Genomic DNA, 16,736 nt, shown 5'->3' on the forward strand with positions numbered 1-16,736 from the left:
GCGTTTGTCGCAGTATTAGATTTAACGCAGGATGAAGAATAATAACTACAGCTGTGTTAGAGACTGTAATCTGGGTGGCACTATGCAGTCTTGCATCCAATTTTTAGGGCTGTAATATAAGTATAATAATAGTAATAATAATATTGATGATGATATAATGCAGCAGGTTATAATACAACAGTTTATTGCAGCAAGAAGGCAGCAGCTCTGCTGTGTACACGGGATTTCTGCTATAAATGATGTGTGTTGGACAACAGTGAGAACTGCTGCTAATCCTGCCTGCTAAACAGCACATTGACATGTAGATGCAATACTATTATTCCATTGTGTAAGCTAAAAAGACAGCACAAAGTCCACAAACAATATACATTATCCGTCCACTGAAGCCACACAGCAAGCTCTGACCCATATGTATGTATGTATATATATATATATATATATATATATATATATATATATATATATATATATATATATATACAGTTATATTACAGTATGGCTCATCTATCATTTTGATTAAGGCTGTGTTCTGTTCACATAGCTTTTTATTTGACTATACTTTTTATTTTCTTATATAATATACAAAATAAACGATTCATGATAGATCCTATTCATTTCAGTGTGGATTGTCAGTACATCAGTTTGCTTTAGTTTAGCCTTGTTCTTTTTTTTTTTAATACAGTATCCGCAAAAATATAAAACAAAAGCTAAAAATTTATATAAACTGGTATAATTTTACACATCAGCTGTCCAGTCATTTGGAAAAAATTATAATAAAAAACTGTTTAGATGTGCCCTAGTAAGGTATATATAAAAAAATGTCTTCCAAGATAGATTTTCTTTTTTTTGTAGAAAACTATAGATTATTCAAAGTAGCATTTTTTTTTCTTGTGTAACTGATACAAACTAAGGTATAAGATATCAGTGTGTATCAGTGGTTTAGATTTGGTTCTATCTTCAGACACAGACATTACATGGGCTCTGTCCACATTAGAGATTTTGTTTCCATTTTTACTCCTCATTCAAGAAATGACTGAATCGTTTTTGTTCAGCAAAAAATGTTACAAAAGAGGGAAATAAAAATGCCAATATGGACAGTTATTCAGATCCTGTAAAAAAAAGGTTCTAATTTTTTCTTCTTCCTTGCATTATTTTGCTTCCCTTACAAATCATTATATAATGTATGTAAAAATATCCATACAGAAAAACACTAGTGTGAACATGGCCTAATTTATACTAAAATGTGTATGAGTGTATGTGTATGGCAGGTTACACCTGTTGTACAGGCTCCTAATCCAGGGGACATCAAATTTATTACATGTTGTATGATATTCCATAAATATGTTACATACTCAAGAGCATTGCGATTATGAAAAATGGCACTATAAATATACATCCATGAAAAAAAAAAAAAGAAAAAAAAATAGATAAATATAAACACACACACGCACACACGCACACGCACACACGCACACACGCACACACACACACACACACACACACACACACACACACACACACACACACACACACACACACACACACTTATAGGTAATTAGGCGAATATAATATGTACTAAGATATATGTATGTATAATACATATATAAATGTATACATATATATATATATATGTATATATATATATATATATATATATATATATATTCTGTACATAAAGTACATCACACATCTTTATAATAAAACAAAAACTGTCTGGGGGCTCAGTGCGACTCTTAATTGAATAGGGGGCAATCATCTTAATGGTGTAGTAGAGGAGAAGATTACATAGTTTATTTAAACACAAAGATAATTAATATGAGAAGCCGCCTGGTGTTATTAACTCTAATAAAACACATCAGTGTCAATATAAAGTGGCAGAGCGTCCGCGATGAGGGATCCTCAGACACATGGGGGAGTAAAATCATTTATAGGGAGTTTATATTTCTTGCATGAGATGAGTAGAGAATATGTCAATTAGTCGGTTAGGAAAAACTTTTCTATGTGTATATGGGGTAGTACGGATGAATACACAATAGGGGTCATCATGTACTGATAGTGTCATTTATACGACACATTTGTGCTACAGAACCTGCAACATCTAGTACAATTTACTAAAAGATATACAATAGATCTAGCCTGTCACATATGTATGTCATCATCTGGATGTGATCTAAAGGTGTACACAGGTGATACATCTTGCACAATATTGCGGCTAATTGGACTCTGTTCACACCATGTTCACTCTGACATATACAACTGTATGCTATGCAGTTGCATACATCGCCCATCGAATTCCATTGTAAAAAAAAAAAAAATATATACTTTTTTTGCAGGATCCCTTTGTACTGAAAACATATAAATGCCAATTGAGCGTATACCAAAAATACTTTTTTTTTTTATCATGTTTCGGGCTCATGATAGACTATGGATACATTCGGCATATACATATAATGAAAAACATAAAAAAATACATACCAACATCATCTACCTCTTGAGCGTATACCAAAAATACCTTTTTTTTGGGGGGGGCGGCATACTTCAGGCTCATGATAGGCTACGGATAAATTTGTCATATACATATATTGAAAAACATAAAAAAAAATATCAGCATATACTGCCTGAGCGTATACCCCAAAAAGATCCTTTTTGACATGTTTCAGGCTCACCATAGGCTATGGATATTTTCGGCGTATACATCAGGAGCATTACATGGCGAATGTACACCCTAAAGTAGTGTGAACAGAGGCTTAGCCACAACCATATTTTAGAAAAAAGTAAAGAAATTAGTAAATGTATAGCAGATAAGTTTTGGCTGCCATTTATTTGATATATGTGCGCCATTTTTTGCCCAATACAAAGTGATACATGAGACTCAATATTGTATTCTACCACTAAATCAGACTAAAATCTACTAGTTTCCTTTATATTGTGCCCTAAGTGGACTAGTATTATTATTATTATTATTATTATTATTAATATTATTATTATTACTATTATTATTATTATTACTATTATTGTTATTATTATTACTATTATTATTACTATTATTGTTATTATTATTATTACTATTATTACTATTATTATTATTATTACTATTATTACTATTAATTATTATTATTATTATTATTATTATTATTATTATTATTATTATTATTGCTACTATTATTATATATTTTTTTTCACATAAGATATGGAAGTTCTATGGAGACAGTAACTAATGGCTAAAGCTAATTGTGAAGACTTGAGCTCAGAGGTGGCTTCTTGGAGAAATAGACATTACTTGCCCAGTATGAGGCAGCAGAAACTTAGTAGTGGATCTGCTTTTATAATTTTTTTTTAAACAAACCAGCAGGTAGAAATCTCTTTTGCTGGGATCAGCCAGAAAGCAACAAACAGAGCAAGGAACCCACCTAAACCATTCAATGATTCTATTCTGGACACTGAAATTGCTTCTCACAGTCCTGACTGCTACCCCAGGGAGAAGCCACATCACATGATCCCAAGTTCTCAGACCGAGCACCCCCACCCCTCCCCCCAAAAACCACTGCTCTGGGCTGATAGTCTTATTTTCGGAAAATTGCTTTATTTTTATTATTAAACCCACTATAAGCACCAACCACCCTGATACTGTAATTATTTACTAATGCAGTTATAACATCTGACACTAAGGTTCAATATACCAGAGCGCCCAAGTAATGCTTTGGTACTGTCATGCAGGTTCTTATTTTTGGGTCACTGAGCCCAGGGGTGGGCTTGTGGAAAGTTCAGCCAGAGCGCTACTTTTTCTTAGACTGTCATGGGAAATGGGATGGTGTGCCTAAAAGTGATTGTCTTCCAGCATGAATGGGGAATGTACAGAGGGATGGTATTATGGGGCAGTTTACAGGCCCATCATGAAGTTGAATTTACAAAGCATTAAACATTACCAGGCTAGGCCTCAGGAGGAGGCCACTGCTCTATTGAGAATTAGGGAATGGATTCTATATGATAGTATTTAACCACAAGACCCGCTGCCGCACTGGATCCGGGGGAGACGATAATTGTACTGTACAGTGGTGCGACTTCTAAAAGTAATTGTTACTATCACCCCTCCCCCACAGAATAGGCTTGGATGTAGCCTTTTATAAGCCCAGGTGATTATGAGCATGTTGTGAGATTAATACAGATGTAACAGAGCTGAGTTTGTCATATGGCACAAGTCATTGGGATATCACAATTTATTTATTTAATATATATGATAGATTGTTAGGGTCTATTCACACTGTGCTTAGGGTGTCCATTATTTATGTATTTATGTTACTTATATAGTGCCAACATATTCTGCAGCGCTATACAGAGGTTGTCCTCACTTACTGTCCCCATTGGGGCTCACTAAATTCCCTATCTGTATGTTTTTGGGGTCCATTGGACGTATACGTCAGGATGTACTCTCAACATATACCTAATGCATTATTATTATTATCACTATGCACAAAAACCACGGACCTAGAACTGCTACTTACCGAATTGCATACGGAATACATGAGAAAATCCTCGTGGCATCACGTGACATATAACATGAATAAGGCCCCAAATGGAGGCACCATAATTTGGCATACAGAGTTCTTACTCATCGGTAATATGGAACTGTAGGGACTCGGTGTGGCATGTACATCAGGACTAAGGGATCCTAGAAGGGGTTAGGTTAGAAGGAAAACTTCATTTCCTAAGGGTGATAGACAGGCAGGGCGTGTGGCTGTATTTTTAATTTAGAAACGTCTAATATAATTTTTTTTAATGTCAAATTATAATTAGACTGAATAGATCCACAAGACAAGTCAGTTCTTAAACCCGGTAGTATCTTTATTCTCACGCTTGATATATTTTAGCAATGCAAAAGGATTATTTGACTTGAGTAAATTGAACTCCTACATCATTCATTGACAGCCATAAAATAGTGTCACCTAGTGGAGATATCTTCATGAAAAAATTGTAAATTGAAATGAACTTCAAGATCTTTTGGCAAGGTCCCTGTCTCACTTACCAAGTAAACCATCTAAACAGCAAATTTTTTTAATTTTATTTTTTGTTCTCCACCTTCTGACAACTGATCAGTACAAGATATGTGGGGGCCCGACACCCGGACACAGCAGCTGGTCCGGTGCCTCTGTGCATCGGACGTACATGCCGGAAGCAGTTGGCTCTGGCCACGGAATAGCGGCTGTGCTGCAGTACCGTATTCAAGGAGCAGACTTGCAGTTATGCAGCGCGGCCGCTATGCTATGTATGGAGCCAACTGCTTCCGACTCCATATATAGCATTATGTGCCATAACATCCTGTGCCCGCAGGCCACCGGAGCGGCTGATCGGTGCGGGGCCTGGGTGTCGGACCCGCACCGTTGATATACTGATGACCTATCTGGTGGATAGGTCATCAGTTGTCAGAAGGTGGAAAACATAAATGGATCAAGTTAAAGTAATCCAAGCAGTAGGATGCATAAAAGAGTTCAAATAAGAATGCTGACATCATGCACATCCGCATAGGCTGCTATGTGCCCGTGCTATAGCTCCATGTGCCTCTGATTTTATATGGAGGCACACAGAGGTTTGGCTTTGTTCTATTGGATACAGTATAAGGCCGAATTCAGACGACCCCAGTATACATCTGTGTGACGGCCGTTAAAACAACGGCCGTCACACTGATGCATGTATTTCAATGGGACCGTTCACACGGCCGTTGTTTCAACGGACCGTGTGAAGGGTCCGTTGAACAATTAAACATGTCCCATTTTCTTCCGTTTTCACGGATCCCTCGATACACTCAAGTCTATGGGGAGCCGTGAAAACAGGACCCACACCCATGTAACTCGGACGATAAAAACGTCCGTTTTTCATCCAGAATTGCAAATCTCATCCACACGCTGCGTAAAATTTCCGTCCCGAAATTCACCTGCGGTGCGTATTTTTCATTTCGCAGCATGACAATTCATGATGCGGAAAGTGGACTGAATTGCTGCGTTTTTCAGAGGAGATATCACCATCTCACAGGCTTGAAAAAAATGTAGCAAAATCCGCACCATTTTTTGCAGTAAAAAATGCAGGAAATGGTTCTGTTTTACCGCAGTGGAATGTCTGCTAGTTTTAGCGGAATAGTTGCAGAAATTTTCTGCAGTAATTCCGTTATGTGTGGACAAGCCCTAAGAATCCGGACAGCAGGTCACTTTCCGCACGTGTTTACTGCAGGTTTTTCTGCAGCGTGTGTATGAGGTTTGTTTAAGTCTCATCCACTTTGCCGCTGCTTTAATATGTTAATATGTTGCAGAATTTTCGCACTGAAAATCTGGACGGAAATTCTGCAGTGTTTATGCTGTGTGTGTAACGGAATTGCTGCCGAAAATTTCGGCAGCACTTCAGCAAAGGGTAAAATCACACACAGAATTTGATGCAGTTTTTTTATGCAATTTTTTTGAACCAAAGCCAGAAGTGGATCGAAAGGAAAAAAAAGATGTATAGAAAAGTCTAATGCATCTCCATTCTTTGGTGTCCACTCCTGGAGCCAAAAACTGCATCAAAACTTTGTGTGTGGTCCTGGCCTAATACTAGCAGACATTCCGCTTCGGAAAAACTGCAACAATTCCTGCGTTTTTTACTGCAGAAAATAGTGCAGATTTTGCTGAATTCAGTCCACTTTTGTCCATGTCAATTCCTGCTGCGGAGCGAAAAATTCGCAGCGCAGGTGAATTTCAGGTCTAAAATTCACAGAAGAAAATGGCGACAGCACTCTGCGAACACTAATGCCACCTAAGCCGCTAAATATAAATAAATATGAATTACTGCTAAATCTACTTACAATAGGGAGGTTCTTAGTGCACATTTTGATCAAATTGTGTGAGCCCACCTGCCACGATAATATACATATATATTATACATATTTATCAAAGCATCATTGGAGGACATTGCTAAAACCTAGGCCATAATATTAGAATACAATATTTGACAATGGAGAGCTAATGTCCATATTCACATTCATCAACGTGCTATGCATTAAAAAAAAAAGGATAAAAAGTTTGGGGACATGTAGACACATTACAAAACATTCAGCATTTATCAGTATGCCGCATTTCCTAAATGTTCCCTTTGAAGTTGCTGTGGCTAGATGCACATTCATCTCTAAAGTCAAAAGAAAGAAAGATGTATTGATTTCTAAGAGAGTGCCGGGTGCAGGATCTTGTCTTAGAGGTCAAATGAAAAATAATATACTGGAGAAGGGAAATTTAATCTTTGTGTGTATGTATATATGTATGTGTCTATATATATATATATATATATATATATATATATATATATATATATATATAAAAATGTGTGTATGTATGTATGTGTATATGTATATATACTGTGTATGTATGTATGTATGTATGTATGTGTATATGTATGTATATGTCTATGTATATGTATGTATGTATGTATGTCTGTATGTATGTATATGTCTGTATGTATGTATATGTCTGTATGTATGTATGTATGTATGTATGTATGTATGTGTATGTGTGTGTATATGTTTATATACTGTATATGTTTGTGTAACTGTAATTGTGTATATATAAAGATCTCTGATATGATTTATATGCAGCATTCAAGATAGTAAAGTTTCTAGTTTAATGTCATATCTATAGTTGTATGTGATAGGCTTGACTTTTTACTTTTTCGGATCAGGGCTTTCAAGGTCTTTTCCAGGTTGTATAAATTGTAATAAGCTGCAGAGAAAAAGTAGACAAAACAATTATACCTATAGATACATGTTTACCTGAACTGGTATAGGTGACAACCATGTATTGTCATGTTGTTTGGTACAGAGTTGCAGCAATGTTATCACTATGACAATTATTGACGTAAGTGTATGCAGTGTTTGTTATGAATTTATGGTCCAGAAATATTTAAGTGCTGATGCCTTTATCTTTGGAAGATATCACAGCTAAAATACAGGAAATTTAAAATGTAAAAATATTTATTAGGTCATGGCCAGACGTGGCGTATTTCTGCCGACACTGTCCGCATCAATGCCGCACATAATCTGCGTTGCAGATTCCGTTGCGCCTTTGCCTAAAATGTGCAGTAATTTGATGCGGATTAGCCGTTGCGTATTCAGGTGAAGAGTACATCCTGCTCTCTTTTAAAACATTTCATCTCAGTTTGGGTATAGACCTCGAAACACATAGGTCCAGCCAGAATTAAGAAATATCCTGTTTGTAAAACCAATATGCAACGCAACACACATAACATCTGCGGATTTCATTGCGGAATTTTTAAACTCCATTGAAGTCAATGGAGAAATTCCGCAATAAGTCCGCAACAAGTCCGCTACACGTCCGCAACAGCCAGTGTATGCTGCGGATACCAAATTCCGCACCGCAGCCTATGGTCCGCAGCGGAGTTTTCCGCCACGTGTGCACGAACCTAACTAAAAAAGTGTGAAAACCAAAGGAGAAAATGTCCGCTGCGGATTTCCACAGCGGACTGGCCGCAGCGGAATTCCAGAGCTATTCCGCCACGTCTGGCCATGCCCGTATTATGTAACCAGTTTAAGTGTTTTTTGGTACCAATCTCTCATGATACAAAATGGGTCATTAAGACCTAAAAGACCTAAGGGTGTGTTCACATCAGCGTTGGGACTCAGTTCATGGGTTCTATCAGACCTTTCCGTCAGGGGAACACATGAGCGGAAACCAAACGAAAACCACAGGTTTCCGTTTGCATTACCATTGATTTCAATAGTAATGCTTCTGTTGCAAATGGTTTCCGTTTGTCTCCGTTCCGTAAGGTTTTTTTTTGCAGAATCAATAGAGCAGTTGACTGTAGATAGACATGCACCAATAAGATATGGATACTTTAGATTTAGTAACATAAAAAAAAAAAAAAGTTCTCGTAGGATTCCAGCATTTCTATATCCTAAGGCCATGTTCAGACGTGGCAGAATTTTTCCGCTGCAAATGTTGGTGCAGATTCGGGGCAATGACGTAACGAATCTGCAGCAACATTTGCATGTTTGACAGGTAATTCAGATGTTGCAGATATCACAGCGGACTTGCCACAGATTTCAGTTTTTGCATTGCAAAGGCTGAAATCCGCAGTGAAATTCCGCTGCTTCTTCGCAACATAATGTGCATGCTGTGGAGGGGAAATTCTGCACTGCAGCCTAATTTCCACACAGTTATTTTCCGCAACGTCTGAACTAAGTTTCCTAAAAATGTATAGAAACAAATGTAAAAAACGGCTCCTGCAGAATTCCACTGCGGACTGTCCACAGCGGAATTCAACAGCAATTCCGCCACGTCTGAACGTGGCCTAAATGTCCAGTTTTAAACAGAAGTGGTAACTAATTCCACATGTTGAAACGATTACACATATTCTGACATTTCACTCTACCGCTATGAAAATCCTACTGATCGCAGGATTGTAACCCTTATAGCTTTACTTTTTATCAGCTTCCACTTGTCCTTCTCTCTGTTCTGTCATTTGCGCTCTGTAAAATTGATCTTTCTCACAAAAGCCTTAATCCCCACCAGTAAAATATCCCCCACTCCTGTATCCAGTAGCTGAAATATTTTTTTTACTATAGATATCCACAATACACACATAATAGACTTAAAGTGCAACTCACCTGAAAATATAAAAAAAAGTTAGCTGTAAATATAAATTATTGAGCTGCCCTCTTCTGTCAAGCTATTAAAATATCTATTCAGCAGTCTAATATATATCTTTCTAGAAAAGGTAAGAGACAACCAACATGGATAATATTAAAGCCTCCTCAGGGGTGGTCAGACTTAAGGACCACTGCGAAGAGCATTTGAGTAAGTATCATGTAACCCTGCAGGAGAAGTGTGTGGCCATCCTAAGGCCCTGTTTCACATGGTCGTGTTCGGTCTGTGACCTTCATGGGAATACTGTTCCGTACTGAAAACATGATTACAGTACGGGGCAGTCAGTGGCGGATTATCATATAGGCGTTTCGGGCGGCCGCCCGGGGCCCGAGGCTCCCAGGGGGCCCATGGCAGCCCGAACCGCACATCATCTCCTAAATCTATTCAGCGCGCTAGCGCTGCTAACTGCCGAAGATGAGGAGGAGCAGGGAATTGGCCGGGAAAGGGGTAGGACACGCCTCCCTGACAAGTGCGGGCCGCCGCCATTGAGTAACAGAACAGCGACGGACGGCTGTTCTGTTACTCCAAAGCAGCAAGAGAAGAGCCGGGCGGGCGGTCACCGGCGCTGAGGTCAGTACAGGCTTATCCTCCTGCCCAACTGGTTCCCGACCGCTGGCTGTATTTTTACCGCCAGCGGTCAGGGACGGGTCCTTAAAACCCGAGCCATAGACTTTCTACGGCTCGGGTTTTAACTTGCTGCCCGCGCGATCGGGCAGCTGAATGTCGGGTCTCCGGCTGTCAGTGACTATCGGGGACGCTGAGGAGAAGATAGGAGCAGCTTTCGCTGCTTCTGTCTTCTCTGATCTCTTTTACACAGCGCTCAATGAATGCTGTGTAAAGGAATAGAGACAGCAGCAGCGGCGCTGTCTCTATTCCTCCCGGTGATCATGTGACTGGTCACATGATCGCCGGGTGCCGTTAGTGGCAGACTGTTGCTGGGTCTAACTAGACCCAGCACAGCCCTATTAGTGACAATCGTCACTGTGAGAGGGCTGATTTCCCCTGTAACTGGGGCTGCTGTGCAGCTCCAGTTACAGTGGAAAAACATGGTGTAAAACAAAGAAAAAAAATATATAAAGTTCCCCAAAGGTCTTTTTTGACCTTTGAGGAACAGACCATAGTAATAAAAAATAGTAAAGTGCAAAAAAAAATTAAATAATAAATACACATAAAATACCCACCCCAAAAAAAACGTTCCCCCCGCCAATGATTGTTGTAACACTAGCGCTGACCCAATTACCCTAATATAGACATGTACTATATTAAAATTTACGGTAGACAATGACGATTACAAATAAAAGGTCTATTTTAGGGTAAAACTATGTTATTACCAAAAAAAAATAGCTGAAACGTAAAGAAGCTTATTTTTTTACTATTATTTTCAAACTTTATGAATAAAAATTCTAAAATAGCAAAAAAGGTGTGTATAAAAACGCTAAAAAAACGAAACCTGCATTGTCTACGGAAAAAACGTCGCAAAAATCACGTCGGTTTTATTTTTTTTTTATAAAAATGTGTGTTTGGGGCAACTTTGTAATTACGTTTTATTAAAAAATATTTTCACTTTTTGAGATATAGCTGCTTTGTATCCTGTATCCGTCAGGTCAGCAGGACTGACGGGATCAGTGAAACGGGCCCTGCGCTAAATTATAATCTTAAATGTGATAGATTTGAGGTGGATCCTGCGTGTCACTGATCCTGTCAGTCCTGCTGACCTGACGGATACAGGATACAAAGCAGCTGTATCTCAAAAAGTAAAAATATTTTTTAATAAAATCAATCAATCACACTGATACACACACATATATATATATATATATATATATATATATATATATGTATATATATATATATATATATATATATATATATATATATATATATAGTATAATATAAAGTTTTTAAATGTGTACATAACCTTGTGGCACTATATACAAGGGGGAGCGCTGTGAGGCACTATATACAAGGGGGAGCGCTGTGAGGCACTATATACAAGAGTGAGCGCTGTGAGGTACTATATACAAGGGGGAGCGCTGTGAGGCACTATATACAAGGGGGAGCGCTGTGAGGCACTATATACAAGGGGGAGCGCTGTGAGGCACTATATACAAGAGTGAGCGCTGTGAGGTACTATATACAAGGGGGAGCGCTGTGAGGCACTATATACAAGGGGGAGCGCTGTGAGGCACTATATACAAGGGGGAGCGCTGTGAGGCACTATATACAAGGGGGAGCGCTGTGTGGCACTATATACAAGGGGGAGCGCTGTGTGGCACTATATACAAGGGGGAGCGCTGTGAGGCACTATATACAAGGGGGAGCGCTGTGAGGCACTATATACAAGGGGGAGCGCTGTGAGGCACTATATACAAGGGGGAGCGCTGTGTGGCACTATATACAAGGGGGAGCGCTGTGTGGCACTATATACAAGGGGGGCTGTGTAGTGCTATCCACAGTGGTATGTGTGTGGCGCTCTTTATAGGGGGGGCTTTTTGGTGCTATTTACAAGAGGGGGAGGGCTGTGTGGCACTCTCTACAGGGGGGCTGTATGGCACGATCTATATGGGGCTGTGTGTAACGCTCTCTACGAGGGGGATGTGTGATATATAGATGGGGCTGTGTATGGCGATATCTATGGGGGTGTGTAATATCTACAGGGGCTGTGTGTGGCACTATGTACAGGGGGCTGTGTGTAGGTGGCGTTTTACAGTGTGTGGTATTATATTCAGGCGCGCAGTGTTTGGTGCTATTATATTAAGGGGTACGGTATGTGGCACCATGATAACTTTATTTTCGTTTATAGGTGTGGAAATGTTGGAAAAGTGAGGAGACGTCTGAGTGGCAAATTCTGCAGAAATGAGTCATGGCCGGGAGAAGTCGTCATGAGCGCTGGACCGGATGGAGAAGAAAAGAGGAAAAAAACTACTACAATCTGAGACGTCGTCACCTGTGAGTCACTAGATTTATAGAGAATCTGTCACCTTTCCTGACATGTTTATTATAGGAAATCCTTGTATTTCACAAAAAGTCTTTCTGCAGTCCAGGACTGATAGACAATTCCCCTTGTCAGGAGGTTGTGTCCCTGCACAGTGTGATACTGTCAGTATGTAGGGACACCGCGCTGTGACAAGGGAAATCGTAACACTGTTAATGCTTGCCCAAAAAGGTAGTGTTAAAAATAGTTACGGCGCGGCAGGGCGGCGGTGAGGAAGGGGGGCCCAAGTTTGGGTAACAGCCCAGGGCCCATGGTCTACTTAATCCGCCACTGGGGGCAGTATTCCCACGGGGAGGCAGGGACACCTACCATCATAGATATCTATGATACTAGGAGTACAACTCCCTGAGCAGTGTTTAGTCCGGCAAACACGGCTGACATACGGTCCGTACCTCACAGACCGGACACGGTTGTCACGATCTGTGGGTATGTGGACCCACTAGGCCGCACCGCCGTAGCGGAGTAGCAGCTGGCCAAACAACAGTGTACCAAGCACAAGGGTACCTGCAATAGTCCAGACAGTAGCAGCGGCTTTGGCACAGATGGTACTTTCATGACAGGTGATGGAGGTACCAGGCGTGGCAGATGACACCAGACGTGGTGTAAGACAGTAGGCGTAGCAGACGGCACAACATGACTCCAAAACTAGAAAGGGCACAGGAACAAACACAGCACGGGATACAGGATAGAGGTAGCAGGGCACGGGAACACTGGGAACAGGATACGACTAAGGGACCATTTGCAAGACTAACATAGGTATACAAACAACGCTCAGGCAAGGAGTGAAAGGGCAGGGCCCTTTTTATAGTCCAGGGTGATCTGGGAGTAATTAGTTAATTCTTTACATGTGCCCGCGCTGGCCTTTTAAGACAAGGGAATGAGCTTGCGCGCGCACCCTGTCACTGCAGGGCAGGACGGCCGCATGTGCTGGCGTCTCCGGGAAGGGAGACGTCGGCAGCATGAGAGGGGTTTATGGTCCGCGGCCGCAACAACGGTTTTGTGAGACAAGCCTTAGATGAGGGCTTTCATCTTCTGTACCGTCAGTAATCTGCGGATCTGCATTTAGAAAAATTCCAGACATCACATAATTTTACATTATTGAGACCCTTAAAGGATACGCTTGTATTTCCCATGACATAACAATGATAGAGCATCTATTCTTAGAACTCTACGTTGTGCCATTCCTCTGTTATTCCTGTTGGAGTTTTATGAATAAATTAACAACTGGGTATTACTATTTCCTTGTCAAGGGTGTGTCCCTTCACAGTTTGACACTATCAGCACTGATTGGATGGTGTCAGTCTGCGTAGGAACACACCTCCAACTGGTAACACCTAGTTGTAAATTTATTCATACATTTATAGGAGGAATAACAGAGGAACGGCACAACATAGAGCTCTAAGAAGAGATTCTCCAGAATTTTTATTTCATGGGGAATACAATTATTTACTAAAACGCATATCACTAGAGCTGCCAGCTCATATATAATAATGACAACAAATCTCTAGCTGTATATCGCGAAACGCGCGTCGGGGCGCTGTCTCGTTCTTTTTGACCATATGACAAAACCGTTAGGTAAGGCATGCTTTATGCTGTGGCATTATTATTTTTCCACATATATATATATATATATATATATATATATATATATATATATATATCATATATAAGGTGTATAGATCCTGTTTAATTTTATATGACTCAGACCCTATCATTACCAACAACCATTTTGTACACCTCCCAGGGAGGAGCTTAATTGTCACATGACTGTGCATTGCAGTGACACTTCTGTTTGGAAAGCTAAATAACATACGGCTGATACGTATCCTGAGCTGGAAACATTTGTATCTCCTGCTGTCTCTCACCGGGGCATATAGGAATTGGACAGGTTGAATTTTTACTGGTTCAATCCTTTCCTTGCGCAGCTTGAGTGTTGGAAATGCGATTCTCACAGAGGTGGTCATGATGTATTGAAGGGCATCACAACACCACCTGTGAATAGTCCATTCACAGAATGCAGGTTATCATAAACATGGCTATACTTAGGAGTGCGTAATCGGTGGGGGGAATTTTCTGTCATTACAGAATGGGAAGCCCTGATAGAGCCTGCACCCCCAATCCCACCTTTGCTGGCTGAACCTATGGAAAGGCAGCTGCTCATGATGCAGGTTTATTTTTTAGTTTATTGATTGGGTAGTTGGGTATTATTTAGGCAGCTGTATCCAATTGTTATTTGGACATTTTCCAAAAATTTTATATGGAAACTATTTCATTGTATTATTTGGCCACCTGATTAAGAAGGGAATGGACATCATTAGAAGGTTCTGCATAGGGCACCATCCAAACTATGGGCAAACCTAGCTATAAATGCACTCCTCAACTTTGCATTACCAAGAAGGGCAAGCCCTAAGGTTATGTAAATTGAGGAAGTAGCAGGTGTTGTAAAGATCTGAAAATGATAACATTTTGAAGCACCCAGCTCCAATCTGTGACACGTGGAAGGGGCATAAAAGCCAGATTGAAAGCAACGTTTTTTAGCCACATGAAGACTTAAAAATTGGATCAAGTGGTGTGGGATTATTTTACGATGCCTCCTGTTCGTCAACGTGCCAGTTATCACGACTTGTCACAAACTGAGAGGGACAGAATCCTTCAACTAAGGGACCTCGGTTTATCACTCCGGCAGATCGCTACATGCCTAGGCCGAGATGTCAGCACTGTTTAACGTTGCGTATCCCGGTAGTTGGGAGAACAACGACGAAATGGAATGACAGCAAGAGATGTACGGCGGCAAACCTCTGCACGGATGGATCATCCGATTGGAAGAATGAAGCGTAGTGTTCCATTCAGTACTACAAGTGAAATTACATGTCACATCCCTAGCCTAGGGCGGCAACCAGTGTCGAAACAAACCATCAGAAGGCATTTGCACAACATTGGACCACAAGCCAGACGTCCAGTTACAGGTGTACCATTCACCACACGCTCTCTCAAAGGTTATCATGGTGCACAGCATGACGGCAAAAGAGGCTGGAATGAGGGTCTATCCTCCTTAACGATCAGTCCCACTTTTGTCTCGGACGTAATGATAGCCGGAGATTGGTCTGGAGATCACATGGGCAACGCCATGAAGAGGCCTTCACAAGGGAACGTCACACCGGTCCTACTCCCGGGATTATGGTGTGGGATGGCATAATGTACGGTAGCCGGACCCCTCTGGTATTCATTTCAGGCACACTAACAGTTCGGCATTACATTGATTTGGTCTTGAAACCAGTGGTACGGCCATTTCTCCAAAGCTTCATAGAAGCTGTTTTTCAACAGGACAAGGCCGCATGTTTCTCATGCTACTGTGAGCAGCCTGTGTGGCCTAAACGTGCTACCATGGCATGCAGCGTCTCCAGACTTGTCTCCCATCTCGCACATTTGGGACGTCATTGGTCAGGAATTGATAAGGGAGAGCCCAAGTGCATTCAGCGTGGCAAAACATCCCTGAGACAACTATTAATAACATCATTGATAGCACGCCAAGGCGTATAAGGGCGTGTATTTCTGCCCGTGGCCCTCATACTTGATACTAAATAAATCAAGATGTTAGGAATATTTTGTTTACATTTTTTTTTATCATTTACATATCATTAACATGTCTATCGATCCTGTTATTTCCACAATTCCACAACTTCTCCTTCTTGGTGTTGCAATTTCAATGTTGAGGAGTGTAGCACCTGTTTTTTTTTTAAGATGGAAGCGAATTGATTTTGCAGCCACTGCTTAGCCCAAATATTGGAACTGTTTTCATTTGTAAATATGTAGAGATTCAGATTTGATTTATTTAGTATCCTTTCTGACTGTTCTCTGGCTCCTGATTTTCTTTCATGTTTATTTGGCCATTTGTTCATGGTGCAGTATTGACCTTATCATCATTCAGTTCTATCGCTTGTCCGTCCCAGTGACACCTGATCTTATCTCAGCGGCAGGGAATGTTTTCCTTATCTTTGCCCACCTCTAGACTCAAGATCCTTCCTTGAAATCAAAATTGAGAGAAAGATTAAAAAACAGAC

General features: G+C 40.4%; 1 long non-coding RNA gene across 1 annotated transcript in view; it reads left to right on the forward strand.

Annotated features, from left to right (window-relative positions):
* LOC142664300 (uncharacterized) overlaps window positions 1–16,736 on the forward strand; it is a 32,238-nt gene that overhangs the window by 1,345 nt on the left and 14,157 nt on the right. The window contains exon 2 of the long non-coding RNA XR_012851260.1: window positions 12,484–12,629. This is a non-coding gene — a long non-coding RNA (uncharacterized LOC142664300). The remainder of the gene's footprint in view (window positions 1–12,483; window positions 12,630–16,736) is intronic.

The sequence above is a fragment of the Rhinoderma darwinii genome, chromosome 12 (assembly GCF_050947455.1).
Source record: "Rhinoderma darwinii isolate aRhiDar2 chromosome 12, aRhiDar2.hap1, whole genome shotgun sequence".
Lineage (NCBI taxonomy): Eukaryota > Metazoa > Chordata > Amphibia > Anura > Rhinodermatidae > Rhinoderma > Rhinoderma darwinii.